Source organism: Haliotis asinina, chromosome 8, assembly GCF_037392515.1.
Source record: "Haliotis asinina isolate JCU_RB_2024 chromosome 8, JCU_Hal_asi_v2, whole genome shotgun sequence".
Classification (NCBI taxonomy): domain Eukaryota; kingdom Metazoa; phylum Mollusca; class Gastropoda; order Lepetellida; family Haliotidae; genus Haliotis; species Haliotis asinina.
In genome coordinates this window covers 18,925,844-18,939,182 of record NC_090287.1, presented here as the reverse complement: position 1 = coordinate 18,939,182, position 13,339 = coordinate 18,925,844, and positions in this window count along the sequence as shown.

Below are 13,339 nucleotides of genomic sequence, written 5' to 3'. Positions count from 1 at the left end.
AGTCGATGCCTTGTCTCCAAACTGCCGAACTATTACCTAGCTGTGTTTATTTACCGAGCCTACCAGTGCTTGTTGTAGCCATTAATACCGAGCCCCAGGCAGGGGCCAACATGTACCATATTTTAACGCCTTCAGGTATGACACGACCGGGGATCGAATCCACGGCCTTCCATTGTCCGGGCGGACGCTTTAACCCCTACACCACAAAGACGGTCCATTGAAAAAACATTCAAATAATATAGCCTCATCATTAATATAATTTTCTCTTCATATCAGTCGACCAACCACCTTACCGTGCCTACACTTACTCTCATCAGCTACTGTTTCTCGAGTCCACGCGCTCATTATAAACTCACAACAGATCTTTTACGACGAGAACCTCAACAGGTATGAATTGTATTGAACATGGAATCCCTCCAATACTGTCCCACCAATAACCAGAACTCGCAGATACTATAAGCCTATGAACCACACTACCTTGAATAAACCCATCAACCATCAGACGTAGTATCAACTCACTAAAAGCCCATCAACACCTGGAACTTGAAGCTATCCACTGTAGGCCCATGGACATCGGTTCTTTGCATCAGCCCACAATAAGCCCATCAAAACCTGGAACTAGAACCTATCCACTGTAGGCCCATGGACATCGGTTCTTTGCATCAGCTCACAATAAGCCCATAAACACCTGGAACTTGAACCTGTCCACTGTAGGCCCATGGACCACACCCCTTTTCATAAAAAGAAACAAGCCCAAAACAGGATCTTGCATTTACCCACTATAGGCTTATGAACAACGGGACTTGAATCCATGACTTACACAGGACACTCAAAATCCACACTGACATGCTAAGCCTCGCATCCGTCCAACACAACATCTACAACCTTCACGACGACCCCCTATTACTGTATCTAGAGATGACAGATTCTGTATCCTACAGATCGTGACGTATCTTAATGCGTCAATGATGTGGGTATACCCTAGAGTGATGGCTTATTATCGCACAGTTCAGGTCACGCGTGGCATGTTCGTCAAGGGATGAGGCCGCTTTGTCTTGGGGACTTACCTGACCATACACCTGCGATCTGCAACTAATTACAGGTAATCACAAAAGACAATACAATAATTGATGACCGTCATAAATGAGTAATGGACAGCGCTCGTCAAGGATGACCGACATGTAAATTATTGCTTAGGCTAAGTCTGAACGTCGGTCATCGAGCAGCTCTGATTAGAAATGATGAGACACGTGTCACGCTTACCATGTTGACCATGTGAGTAGTTAGCCTTGCAGTGGATGCACGGAGGCACAGTCTTTACAGGGACGCTGTCATAATGGAATCTTGAGTGATTTTAGATTTCCCTGCAGAACACAGTGCGTGTGTGCTGTACAGGTCTATTATAGAGTCATCATCTGTGAAGTCGGCAGGGACGAGAGCGACACCTTCTGCTACTGATACGGTGGTATGCGTTAGTTGTACAGGCGGATGACATCACATCAGCTTTTGAGATGCATTGTCTCTAAAATGAAAACGATTTTTCTGGTTGTTTCTTGCTGTTGTTCGTTAAATTGTGTTGTATTTTCCAACGGAGAGGGTCCAAGGAAATATGTATATTTTCATAAACTGAAGAAATCTACATTACACTACGATAGACGTTGTTTCAGGATGTGTATGTATCAGCCTGATGTGAACGAAGGCAGGGATCGCTTCAGTAGATAAATAGTAACCTCTCTCCATGCTAGACACCAGGAGCTGAATTCCTCAAATGGTACACTAATGCTTCGTCTCTGAATACATGATTTGATAGTAACAAATAAACCTATTTGAATGAAAACGGTGCTTCAGGGAGACCAGAGATTGAAATCTACACTTGCTTCATTTAAGGCTGCAGCATTGCAGGGCTTGGCAGTAGTGAAAATAATGTGGTGCAGGGACTGTTAGACAGACTACTCAAACGGCTGCAGTTGGTGAAAAGCATTATCGCAAATTGTTACCTTAAACAGCATTAGACCTACAGACCCTAGAGTTGAGTTTTATGCTGTTTTTAGCAATATTGCAGCAATATCACTTCGGAGGAGACAGAAAATGGGCTTCGCACATTGTGCCAATCAGGAGAATCGAACCCATTCCTTCGGCGATCGAACGCTTCACCCACTAGGCAACCTTCGCCCTCGTACCAAAGGAAGGCAACTGAACGGCGACCCATTAGGTGACAGGTCTGCCTGCCTCCACGACAGTCGTTCATATGACTGCTTTTCACTTTGTATTGTCCGACATTGTCCGTGGAGTTCATTATTGAACACAGGTACATAAACATGTTCTATTTTTCTGCCGTCTGGAATACCGAGTTCGATTCCACATGAAGATTCAGCAAATGAATTAATTCATATTTTTGTGGTGGAAGTGGCTAAAAAATCACTAAAAGAGTAGAGTATAACTTCCCTAATCCACTCATTATTAAATGCGTCTGTGCGTAAAATTTTGTCACAAACATCTTGGTTAACGTTCGCGAAGTTTCGTTATGCTTCAAGTAAACTGAACGCGCTTCACATGGGTTAATGTTGTGTGACGTGTCTTCCTAAATAGCAAACACTGACGGCTGGGTACTTGGGTGTGTAATGTAGCTTTGAAGGAGAAGCCAGTTCATCAGAGCCTAGGCTGGAACGCTCAGTAACAGATGTCCTTCCGTCGTTAATCCCCTCTCCCCTCCCCTGGCTTGTGCCCCAATCATGTTGGTCAACAGTGACATAATTACATTATTGCAATTAAACAGCTATAGCAAGGCGGCAGCCACGCCTTGTGGACATTAGCTGTGATGAATTTCAATAGTTCAGTAGACTTTCCGCTGGCATGGACACCCATGCAAGATGTTGGCCCATGAATCAGTGTTTTGAAAGATTATGTGTATTAAGGGATATCGGGCTATACGGTTCTAAGATTAGCCATGTAAAGTTGTCAAGACCGTTGTGTTCGTTATTTCATATAGATGACATACAAGCCACTCCTTCATATCAGAGAAAGAGCGTGGTCACATTAATCTTCATATATAATGCTTGGTTTAAGAAAAAATCGACTTGAACGTTTTGTTGGGTTTTCTTTGTATAGGGGGCTCAGTTACAAGTGTAAATCCCATGAGAAGTAGAACATTGTTTCCATGACGTTGTGATTAGAAGTCCACATAACGCGTTTTGGAGGAGTAGCGTTAATAATTTCTTTTGAAACCAGAAACGTGTTTTGATCCGGTCTATTTCCAAAGGAAAACAATAGAAAATGGCTTGTTTACTTGCCCAGCAATTTCACTTATACTCTGTTTACAATGGTATGTAAGGTTTATGTAAAAAAATATAAACATCCAATATACTAAACACTGCATCCTAGCCTGTGTTACTGCATAGTAAAAAACGCAGTTATGGAACGAGACACAGACTGAAAGAGGTAACGTATGTAGGAGTAATGGTTCCCGGTTGTACACTGATCGATCTGCTTTGAACATAAACACCTCATCGGCGTTCACCGGAGGTAGACGGGAGTGGCGTTAGGATGAGGACGTTCTCGGTGTATCTGGGAAACAGGTAAAATTCCCCTCTACTTCCAGGCAAAGACGTTGCTGCTGGAATAGAGATCCGCCAGGAACACCTTTTTGTTGATTCTACTGGCGTGGGTCACACTTAGCAATATTGTTGTTTGGGTTATTGGCGCCCAAATAATAATATATTACATTCTGTGCACCGAGTGTGACCGATATATGATATTTGTAGTTCACACATCTTGTAGGTATTTTCAGTCTATATGTTAACTATGATGAAGCAGGTATTCCCCTCATAGTTATTGAACATATCTATCTATCTATCTATCTATCTATCTATCTATCTATCTATCTATCTATCTATCTATCTATTTATCTATATGTGTATATGTATAATTTTACTATCTTTTATTAAGTATTTAGTATCCTGTAAAACAGTCTCTCACAGCTTTTTTGGGTGGCATTTGCGCTTTTAAGCTTTAACATTCCAAATGCTGTATTTTAAACCTTGTCTCAAATGGTGAGACTTTAACAAAAATATATTTATTTATGTTGTATTGTTCTCGGGGATGGGTGGGGTTGAGCTATGGGCAATGGTAAAGGGATAATCTTCTTTGTTTCCTAAAACACATCGTTCCACAATGACCAAAACTACTGACAGTATTGTGACGAGCATAACGAACACGATAATATGTAAATGTTTGTTATAACCCTCTTGGTTGCGGCCAAATCTCTCCGGTTTCTTGGTTTACGTGTTCTCGTATTGTTCCGACTTTGAAGTCTAAATTAACTCTGCACCTGATGTCTGGTTCCTGACGTCACAAATTGGCGAAATTCTTTCATGTTGCTGGGTTCGACATTAGAGCAGCTTCATTATTGTTTTAGAGTACGAGTGAAGCGTGCTTTGGAATGTACACATACTCAAGGAAATTTCCATCCCTGCAACCATGGTTTGGTAAATGTTAATTCTAAGACCGTCAGAGCAGTGGGTGCACTGACACTTAAAGTCTTGAAAGGATTGAACGGAGCCGTGCACTCATATTTATGTTTTGTGAGACTTAGTTAAGGACACTTGTATACCAATACACATAAAAGACGGGACAGCGACGCCTACACGCTGGCTAAACGTCTCTACTAGATGGGAATAGGAAATAAATGTCCTTCCAAGATGCCACACCTTAGCTGATTCAAGGGAATACTAGTAAATGTCTTCCCAAGATGGTCCACCTTAACTGATTCAAGGGAATACTAGTAAATGTCCTTCCAAGATGGTCCACTTTAGCTTATTCAAGGGAATACTAGTAAATGTCCGTGCAAGATGGTCCACCTTAGATGATTCAAGGGAATACTAGTAAATGTCCTTCCAAGATGGTCCACCTTAGATGATTCAAGGGACTACTAGTAAATGTCCTTCCAAGATGGTCCACCTTAGATGATTCAAGGGAATACTAGTAAATGTCCTTCCAAGATGGTCCACCTTAGATGACTCAAGGGAATACTAGTAAATGCTCTTCCAAGATGGTCTACCTTAACTGATTCAAGAGAATAAATGTCCTTGCAAGATGGTCTACCTTATATAAATCATGGGAATAACTGGCCTTGTGAGATGGTCCACGTTACCAATTCAAGGGAATAAATGTCCTTACAAGATGCCCCACCTCAGCTGACCCAAGGGAATAAATGGTCTTTTAAGATGCTCCACCTTAGCCGACTCTAGGAAATAAAACTGTTGCGAGATGGTCCGGTTTGGAACAGTTTGTTTTGAAAAGTTGTAAAGCGTACCGAGCATAATGTTTTGTAATCTTCGCGATAGATTACACAGCACAGAAAAGTCAAGTATAGGGATAACAAGGCGTTAAGGTCAGAAAAAGTTCAATATGAACCATATTCTCAATGTGAATCTAATCTGGTTCGCCCGGTCTTTGGGTGTATATATGTACACCTGCATATCTGAATATGTGTATATGTTTATGTCTTTGGGTATCTGTGACTATCTATCTGAGGAGATTACTAGGTACGGATCTGCACTAGAGTGATTCCTGCCCTGTACCTGGCGACACCTTGGCCTTCAAACACGCCATGATCTTGCCATGTTTCATGTCGATGTGAGACAATCAGAGATACTGCAGGAACAAATGACGCTTTCTTTACCACAAGATAAGGTTTACGTGATTCTCGTCTGGTTCCAGTTGTACTCTGCCGATAAAACATCCATGGTCTACAGTGTTTGACTTAACGGACATTTCAACGTGTCTCGATTCAGCCATGTTGGTCAAGGTCACAAAGATCCTACTTCCAGATCGAAACTAGCTCTTTCATGTTCATAAATTACATAACCGAGACACTAGTTGAAGGAAATGTGGCAGATAACGGGTGAAACATAAAAATAAATAAATAATGCAGTAGTATATGTCGAGTAATCTACTTGTTATATTACGGAAGAAGGACCTAGACACGGCTAAAGCGACTTATGGGTACACACTTCAGCGAAGGTATCTGCGTCAATCTCTCAGCCTATTAAATTTGATCGTTCACTGACTTTTAGCTCTTTTTCCCGTGCATTACAACAGTCTTATAATAACCCTTTAACAAGCTCAGCGCTGTTGTGTGGGGGTGTTTCGACATTACCCGACGATTCAGATAGAATTAAGCGTCTGACCCTGTAAGTAGGTCATGACATGGAATGGATATGGATGTTCTACTAGTTACCTGGAAACAAATAAGAACTAACAACAACAGGTCATTTTCTAGGACACCTAGGTGTTTGTCAGTTAAGATAGCAGCATGATGCAAAGTATTGTCTTGTATTTTTCCAGTTACCAGCAGTTACCGGTCCGTTTGCATTAGCATTCCACATGTAACGTTTATAGAAAGAAGTGGAGAAATTTAAATCTAATTTAACGACACAAGTGTTTTCGGACGTACGTACATATGTATTTCGGGATCCGCAAGATAGTTTAGCGGTTAAAGCGTTCACTCTTCCTCCTACAAACCCGGGTTCGATTTCTCTCTTGGATGCGTTGTGTCGGTCACAGTTCTGGGGTCCCCCGTGATATTGCTTGTATATTACTGGCGTATAACTTACACAAGTATAGAGCACATGGACTTTATGAAACGGAAGTTGTTCTCCCAAGAGATCACGAAGGGATGGCGTCCCTACTAAGGATCCGTTGTGATGTGTCAACGAAGAATAACTGATTGACCGTGCAACTGAACTGTCGCCCTTTAGTTAATTACAATAAGATTTATGATCAAAATCTCAAATGATATCAAATTTTCAAACCAGGCATTATCATGCCTCGTCGGAGACTATTGGACACTTAATTAAACACTGAGGTCAATGCGACCTTTTCAAATACGATGTTCTTAGAGAGTGTGTCAACTTGGGATGATGGCGAAATTGAAACATGAAATATGAGAATGTATTGTATTCGTAGTGAGCATTGACCGCTCATTTGTGTGCCTTCATGAATTGTGGTCAGCAGAAGTAATAATTATGTGATTTCCCTCCCAGACCAACCTCCAACCCATCACGTTTTTCTGTTACAATGAGAAGCAATTCTGGACAACATTTCGTTACATTCCTAATCACCCTCCACGCCTCTTTGACAGCTTGTGACACAGATATGGTAATCCGCGTTATTCTATCCTATTCTCATCGACCTTTACTTCCGCCATCTATGATGCAATGTTTCAATGGCGCCAAATATAGTCAGCGATTTCTGTCGTCTGCTCCGCCAGATTATGCAAGCCAACGACAGATGAATAGTGAGAGCAGAAGTACACTCGGTCACCGGGTCTGTTATCTCACCTGAAATAATCATCATGGTTTGTGGAGATGAGAGGTATTACCATTCATTAGCAACCTGGGAGCGGGACCTGTGACATAAAGAAGTCATATAATGTCGCATTGTATTCGGAAACAAACCCTGGTGGCTCTGATAAAGGCATGCGCACGTTCGTCCCGAGGCTTTTGACAAAACAGGACACATGTGTAATGAAATGTCCTGTCTATGTAATGAAATCTTTGCAAATGAACACTACACACTGTCAATCGGAACTGAATTGTTGGCAGATGTGCTGGAGGTCAGTGTTGTTTAATCTGTTCAGGATTCGGCTCGGAAAGCACGTGTCGTCAAGTCACCATGGCGCAATAATTCTCTGTGATGAGTCATTAAAGTTCGATTCCGTATTCGTCGTGATTCGAATCCTTGGTTTGTGAGCGCCATTATACGTGCTCGTCAGTGTTACGCCTGTGAGTGAGTAAATGCGGTTTTCTGACATATTTGTCTCAATATTCCAGTATCGGCAATTCATTATCAGTATAAGTACACAATTACCAAAACGTTTCCATTTTTCGTTTCGTTTCGTTTCCATATACAATACAATTAAATCGATTAAACCGTTGCAATAAAAGACTGATTTAATTTAAAGTCAAAGTGGAAACAGGCGATGGTATATCGACTACGTTTGTGAGATGACATTTTGAGTTTTAGAAGCGAAAAGAAGTGTCTAATGACAGCACAAGATCTATTTAGACAACTTTTGAGAAGTCATTTTACACTGCACTAAAATATGAAATGCTATTATGTATTCAATTCTAACTTGCGGTGAACCTCTGTATTTTCGCGTAGTTAGTTTATTTAATTGTGGAAGAAAAGAAAGTCAAAAAGTTTCATATCACATGGTGACGTCACGGCAGGGACTGCACTCATTGTACTCACGTGATAAATCAAACCTAGGTCTACAGCATGACGAACGAACGCTTGTAGACAAATGCTTAGTCGCTGGTAGTCATATAGTGATAGTAGTGACCACCCCCTTTAAATTGAAAAGGTGCCAGGTCAGAGATTCGGAACGTTAACCTGAGGAAATCTAGACTTGCTTCATTTAGAGTTTTAGCATTTCAGAAAGAGCTATTCGTTGTGGAAAATAATTTGTTTCGGGATCTTTGAGGCAGACAACAACGTTAACGCTTGCACCAAGTACTACTAGGCTACGATACCACACCCAAATCTGTGAGGTTTTTTTGCAGTATTGAGCTCCAACACTGGGATGACTATAACATCGACTAGTGTTCAAGGCAACTTTATACTCAACTCATGCACTCGTTTAAGTCATATGGCATGTCATCTAACACACTGGAAATACATGACGTTGTTTTCTTAAACATTGTATTATATGGTTACTTAGTTTACACCTTTACAAATAAGTGTGTTTTAGTTGTTTTTATTTATTTTTTTACATGCATGCACAGTACAGGAGTTAGTGCTGAACACAGGTGACTTCATGCAAAGCATTACCGAAAGTGGACGAATGCGCTTGGGTAGCCTGTTGGATGAAGCGTCGCTTCGACACCCCGAAGACCCGGGTTCGATGCCCCACACGTGTACATTTTAAGCTAGTAATATGTGCCGATTATGCTAAGCAAATAAAACTGTAAGCAAATTTACATGCTTTACCAGACACATAAAATTGTCTGATTGAAATTAACATGATGAAATTTAAAAGTTCCTCCCTTTTGAAAACGAAGTATGAAGACTACGAATTGCGTTTCTAACAATCGTCGCATTACTCTTCACTGATGGGTAAAGGGCTGGATACCATATCCATGTCGAGCACATGTATTCCTGAAAGAATGCAAAGTTCATGAAATGAAGAGATAAGAATCTGCAGGTGGCAGTTTCTTCTGTGTGCAGGCATCTAAGGTGACGTGTTGAAGCTTCAAGGATAGATAAGACTTGGCGATAACGAACTGGAGAAATACATCATATGTGCTTTCCTTGTCTCCGCTGACAACTGCAGGATGTACCCCTTCTCAGCTCTATTCTGATATCAATGGACGAGGGTACCTTTACAGAATGAGAACTATTTATACGTAGCAGTATTCCAGGGATATAGGGGCGTCTCTTTATCCGCTGGCACGACTGCATTATTGATGAGCCTTACACGTAACTTTTCATAGGAGTTGTACACATCAGTCTGTCACCATCATCCGTTAAGTCAGTCAGGTGAAGAGACAAAAATCTGTCAGTGATCGGTAGAAATCTCTGTTAAGTCCACTGAAGAAACATTTTGCGATTATGTCAAAGCGAACGTGAATTAGGTAGAACTTAAACCTTTGTTGCATGACCTGCACCGACGTATACACGTATGGATGGTTCACAGCACCATGGGCTCTATGTTTGTTACAGTCTGTGTTGCGCTCATGACTTGATGGTCAAGAACTGCTGACTTTCGCAGAGCAGTTAGTCACCGCATATAACAAGCGGATATCTATACTCGCATATCATTACTTCAAATCGGAATAAACATATCAGTACCGTGTTGTTATTGCACGTTCAAACATTAAGAAATTTAAAACAATTAATTAAAACAGTTCTATTCCAGTTGTTGTCTTTGTAACATAGCATGCTATGCACTCAAAATAACCTAACCCAGGCCCAAGGGTAGTGTTAACATGTTATTGATGTCCTTCAACATCACGTTGATGATGTTAAGCTGAGGTCCAATTTGAATATTTCCCTCGTATTTTCCAGATGTCACCCCTCCATGATCCCCCGGCTGCTTCGTCGCCGTCATGAACTGAGGCGCCAGCAAGTCACCTGTGAACATTCGCTGACCCTGGGTCATTTGCATATAACCCGGCAACCCTTTCACCCACCTGTCGAATGTTGCTGCTGTGGAGACAGCAGGTCTCTATTGTATATGGCGGAAACAACCCGATCTCGGCAATATCAAAAGTATAAGCATTTGTGATCATCGACAAAATGACTTCCGCTAATATCCAATAAGGAATAGTTTTTGTGTGAATGTTGTATAGGTATTTATGCTATTGTATTCTCATGCAAACACGCCACCGTATCGGTGAATATACAGAATCACTTTAAAGAAAGTTCAGCGTTTGACAATAAACAATGCTCTGTTATCTGTGATGTTGGCGACAACGGGAAAGGTGTTGGAATTCTAGGTAGTACTAAACACGACCCCCAGCGTCAATGTCGCCAACATATGGCACACATCAGCGCTATACCTAGGTAAACTACAGGAGGAATATCGATAACCACCTGTGGCAGTGTGGCAGGCACTTACATGAGCGGGTGCCTCAGATTGACTGCAACAGCGTAATATGACAGGCAGTCAAGGTGTGATTCTGTCATACTCGACTGAGCTCACAACCTTGAGCAATTAAGAGGTCGACATGAACAGCTTGCACACGCTGAGAAAATCCCCCGAGAGGACTTGACTAGTAAACTCCTGTCCCCCGTTCCGCCTTGCTCGGTCCGGGAGGGACTACTCTGTGCAGAGTAATTCAGGAAACAATGGGAGTCACCATATCGCTTTACAAAGATGAAACAAAGTATGCATTATTAAGACTTCACGCCCCATGCTCCGCCTTGTCGTCTCTTTGTACAAGCGATCCTTTCGTCAGGGGTCAGGGGAAGTATTTCACTGTCTACTCGGCTACTTGTTACTACTTGGTGTTTCATTGTGTCTGGTGTGACTCGAGTACAACATGCATTATGCACATACCTTTGTTATAAGACCTGGACCGACTTGTACACGTATGGTTGGTGAGGAGCACCACGGGCACCATGCTAGTTTTACGTTGAGTTGTGCCCAGCAAATGATTGTCATGAACAACTGATTTTGACGGAGCACTTAACCATCGCATATAACAATTAAGGTGATATCTGTTCTTGCACAACATTGCTTCAAATCGGGATGACCATATCGGTATGGCGTCTTCATTGCCCGTTGTTGGTTCCTTGTTAGTCTGTGGTACAGACCCTGGAAAGAATATACCCAATGCAGACCATGAAAGTCTTCATGTCACAGTGTTGCAATTCTAGATATCCACAGCATCATAAAAATAAAGACAGTCTGTGGGGTCCTTTTTAATGTACTTCATTTGAATATAAAAACTACTATTTTCTGTAAACTATGTTCATTTCAGAAACTAGCTTGTTAGTCTAGTTTCTTTGTGTATCATTCCAAAATCTCTCTCACCCAAGACTTTTCGGTTACTGCATTCTGTGAAGTAAGGGTTGTACTCTAGAGTTCGTGAAACGTTAGTGGTCATGTGTATGTGACTTACTGTTTCTTTGCTTCAGGTGAATGATAATTACAGTGAAGCTATTTGGGTTTAAATACACTAGATTAATACCGCCTGGGTTCGCACGAAGTATGAAGTTGATTTGTGGTCAAAATGGGGACATGTTGAATGTGCGCCATGGAATCCCGGTGGTGTAAGATGTTCCTGATTCTGTCAGCCACAGGCTTGCCTGATCCACAAATCATGTTTTACAGGCGGTCGGCCGAGGGGTCGCGGGAATAATTTGGTGTATAGCGTTGAATAATGTCGCCGTATAGCTGGATTGGTGTTATAATATGGCGGAAACGTTAAGAATTGGCCGGTATATTGTTGTCATATAACAGAGATAATGCCGTGATTAGGATGAAATGTAGTCATGGATTGATTCGAGATAAAGCTGGAATATATAGTCGTGGTGCGGCTTCAATATTGACGTGATATGGCTCAAATATTATCATGAATTGGTTGGTATATTGTCCTGATATGGTTGGTGTATTGTCCTGATATGGTTGGTGTATTGTCCTGATATGGTTGGTATATTGTCCTGATATGGTTGGTGTATTGTCCTGATATGGTTGGTGTATTGTCCTGATATGGTTGGTGTATTGTCCTGATATGGTTGGTGTATTGTCCTGATATGGTAACCAAATTAATCAAAAGCAAAATCTGTTTGACACCAGTTAATCTATAATTGAGCAAGAAAATCCAGAGAACACAAATACTGTCTTCAGGTACATGAGTACGACAACCATCATCCTTGCTGTGCGTATATATTCTATACCCATCGACATAAAGTTAGTGTACAGCTGTTTCAATATTACCATGGGCACCTCATGGCAAATATACAGTTTCCCTAGCCACTACATGTGTCATGAAAGACACAGACTGTGTAGAGCAGACTGGTTGCTTGGTTAACTACACTGCCATTCGAGCTGGTTATACATTTCCTGGAAATTTGTATGTTTGTGCGTTGTATTAAGCCACTCTCGGCAATATGTCTCCTGTAAGACTGGGAATAGTCTGGACGAGACAACACCGTGATTAATATTATGAGCAATGTCGGGGTAAGGCCCCACTCAATCAACTAAGTCACCGAGCCTGACAGCTCCATCCATTTGGTAGACGGACATGGAATCATATCCCCACCGGCAATTTCAAGAATACGACCAGGTAGAATTCAGCAGAGCAAGTTTTAACTGCTGTACATTGCGGCTAATAAAATTATATGTGTCTATTCCCATCTCCGACTGATTCACCTCCGACTCTGACTGGTTGGGGCGGCGTAACAGCCGACGTTAGACTCGTTATACCACACTGTGTACCTTCCATACCGGTATGATTAACGTCTTTTTATACCACACTGTGTACCTTCCATACCGTTATGATTAACTTGTTATATCATACTGTGTACCTTCCATACCGTTATGATTAACGTCTTGTTATACCACACTGTGTACCTCCATACCGTTATGATTAACGTCTTGTTATACCACATTGTGTACCTTCCACACCGTTATGATTAACGTCTTGTTATACCACATTGTGTACCTTCCATACCGTTATGATTAACTTGTTATACCATACTGTGTACCTTCCATACCGTTAGGATTAACGTCTTGTTATACCACACTGTGTACCTTCCATACCGTTATGATTAACGTCTTGTTATACCATACTGTGTACCTTCCATACCGTTAGGATTAACTTGTATTACC